This window comes from Scardinius erythrophthalmus (genome assembly GCF_964197995.2).
Source record: "Scardinius erythrophthalmus genome assembly, chromosome: 8".
Taxonomy (NCBI): Eukaryota; Metazoa; Chordata; class Actinopteri; order Cypriniformes; family Leuciscidae; genus Scardinius; species Scardinius erythrophthalmus.
Genome location: NC_138228.1, coordinates 5,954,753 through 5,958,502, shown reverse-complemented (window position 1 = coordinate 5,958,502; position 3,750 = coordinate 5,954,753).

Sequence of the window (3,750 nt, the reverse complement as noted above, 5' to 3'; positions counted from 1 at the left end):
GGGAATGATTCAGATTTCTCTTGGCACAGCTACTAGAAGACAGACGGGTCGCTCACGTCACATCTACGTCGTCAAGCTCAGTTTGAGTCTGCGCAGTACGCTCGACCATCAGGAAGTGAGTGCTTCTAAGTGACTTCACTTTTCTCCGTTGAATCCAATGGGGTCGCTGTGTCCATTTCTTTTACTGTCTATGTGTTGAAGCAGAGTTTGTACATAACAAAGATGGCTGCCGGCGTGGAACATCCGGAACATCACTTGTTCGAATCAGCTATCGCCTATGTTTTAAGCGATTTGAACGTTTCCTTTTTGTTAAAAACCAAGCAAAGAACAACACTGTTTTTCCGTCGCTCTGCATACGTCATCTCCTTCATCCATCGCTCTGATTGTTTTTAGGTCTATCCAATTGCACGCAGAGGCATTTGAGCGACGTCCGTTGGTGAAATGGGCTGTTAATGAACCTTCGCCCAGACCCACTGTCAGTTACAACTGAGAAGGGTCTGGTGTCAACCAGACTAATGGAGAACTGTAACTCGGCCAAGGAGAGGAAGTAATCTCATGAAAGAGAAACCGACACCAAAAACACCTGCTAATACTTTAATATAGGGTTCCTCAAAGTCAGTCCTGGAGGGCCACTGTCCTGCACAGTTTAGCTCCAACCCTGATCAAACACACCTAGCTGTGAGTTTCTAGTGATCCTGAAGACATTGATTGGCTTGCTCAGGTGTGTTTGATCAGTGTTGGAGCTAAAGTCTGCAGGACAGCGGCCCTCCAGGACCGAGTTTGAGGAACCCTGCTTTAATGCTTCATTAATCTTATGGATAGGCAATATGGCACACTGTCAATTGAATATTTTACCATTGGCACCACATTTTTAAATGACGAATATGTGGCTTGTCTGGCTTCATATGCTTTCATTCATGCAAGTACATGCTAACTTGCATACACAAGTTGAAACCTGATGTGAGATTTGATCATTTAGCCACCACTCACGTCCATATTGATAAATGTCAAGTTTTGTGTTGAAATGCCCAGTTTTACGTTCGTTACGTAAATGAGAGCCATTATGTTTTCGTGCACAGCCTATCTATCCTCAATATAAAGCTTTGAATTCAGCTGCCTCTTAGCACTTTTAAAATGTGAGACTTAACTCACTGGTCACCAAATGTACTTACCCCCAGCTTATTTTCTGCACAGAATAACAGGAACTATGTTTGATATAACATTGTGAATGAATACATGGCAGTGCATGCTAGAATAAACACAGTCCTGATATCATTGGTGCAATGCAGTGCTCTTGAAAAAAACATCGGAGCAGCATCAGACGTGATGAAGAGCTGTGAGAATGCATTGATATTCATATCATTTATTCTCAAAAGCCTGCACGTGACATTTAGAAATGCCTCTATCCTTAGAGAGGTTGAAAGATGTTACACGAGTATTGAGGGTTGTGTATTTTCACTTAGTATTTGTAATGTGCATATCAACACATTTAACATTTGTCCTCTTTATCCGAGCAGTTGTCATGAAAGTATTGATATCATTTCTTACAAAGGCCTTTCCCCCCCCCCCCCCCCCCCCCAAAAAAAAAACTTATGTTGAATTGTCTTGGAATTATATACTGTCTGTAAAATGACTGATTCTTTTCCAGCTGACAGACATCTTGATAATCAAAAGTTGAATTACATGAAGTGAAAAGCCTTGAAATTGCTATTAGGGGTCTGGGCGAATCATATTTGTTTAATATATGAAAGTGTCATCCATTTCAATAGCTTTTGTAGGCCTATTTTTAAGGATACTGAACTGTATTTCACGTAAATAAGCTACTGTTTTTAATAGCAAACTGAAATAATGAAAGAATCTCAGTGCAAAAAACATTCATCCATGTGCAGCTCAAGCTTATGAAATATTTTCTTCCTCTAGGTGTCTAATAAATTACTTCATAATTGTTTCCGGAACTTTTTCACAATAGCCTACAAAACAATAGGTATTTAAATGTAATGGCCCTCAGCACTGCACTAGGATCAGTAATCCAGCTCTTGTGAGAAGAATGTGCAAATTACTGTTCTCATTAAGGATCCTTATAACTGTTTTAATTGCCCTGAGTAATGAGTCAACACAGACTGGAAACCACATGACATGAATCAGAACCAATAAACATTCATGTAGACGACTACTTATTAAAAAAAAAAGTGATATATTGAGCTGCGGGACACTTCTTTCTTTCCCTTAAATAGATTCGAAAGCAAAATACCTGGTGTCAGATGTAATAGTTTAAGGAAATATGCTTTACTGTTAATATCTATTTTCATACCATAATCTTTTTCCATCTTTACATTTTAACATGCATTCTTGGGTAAAAAGTAAAATTCCACTCGCAAACTGTTATCAGTAAAACTCACAATGATAGAGGCATGCTTATGTAATATTGTTCAAGTTCAAGCCTAACTGAGAAAACGAGGACAGCGAGAGCTGAGTGTTTTTTCTCTCTCTCTTTTGCTAGTGTATACTGACGTGGAAATATTAAACATTATGTTGGCAAGACATTTCTGTTTAAAGAGTGTGTGGGTTGGTGTCTCATGAGATTATTCCAGAATTCTATGTGGGCTGCTTTTAATTCCAGACTATTCCGCCAATGTATGCTTTTACTCTCCTGTGGAAGATTGTCCTACTATGTGTCAACAGCTGAAGCAATTCTCACGTGCAGATTTGTTTAATCGCAAATAGATTGTAAGCTATCAGACTGAGGTATTTTAAGGTGCACAAGGTTATTTAGATGAAAAGATCTTTATGGCACCCGCTCCTCACCTGTAAGGACACCTGAAATCATCAGTTCCTTTACAGAACAATACAGAGGAACCACAATCACCTCTCGCCATCTTTGATAAAAAACATTTGATTGGATGATTGACTGTAAAATAGCTATGGAAGCCCATTTCCGCCACATATAAAAAAATCATGCTTTTGTAAATTGTATCAAAATGTACAAATATGAAAAGTCATAATTATGACATAAAAATTCCAAAATTATGACAGTAAATCGAAATTATGAGATAAAAATGGGAAATTTTGACAGAAAGTCAATTTGAATTTTTTTATCTCATAATGATGACTTCATAATATCATAATTGTCATAATTTTATCATAATGATGACCTTTATGTTTATAATTTTGACTTTTTTCACAATTATGACGTAGTATGTCATAATTATAGTTCAACTTTTTATCTTATAATAAAGACTTAGATGGCTATGTAATAATTACAGTATGTCATAATTTATGATTTATGTCAATTTAGATTTTAACCATAATTTTGATTATAAAATGTCATAATTATGACTTATGTCATAATTTAGATTTTTTATGTCATCATTTTGACTTTTTATCTCATAATTATGACTTAGTATGTCATAATTACAGTGTCATAATTGTGACTTTAGCTCATAATATATGACTTAGTAGGCTGTCATAATTTTGTCTTGTATGGAAATTATGACATCATTTAATCTCCTAATGATGACTTCATAATATCATAATTTCTCATAATTATGACCTTTATGTCATAATAAAGAGTTAGTTTTTTATGTTATAACATTGACTTTTCATTTCATAATCATAGTATGTCATGACTTGTGTCATAATTTCAACTTTTTATCTCATTATTATGACTTAGTTGGCTATGTCATAATTATAGAATGTCATGGGACAGTGGGCTAAGCCATAATTTTAATAATAATAATAATAATAATAATA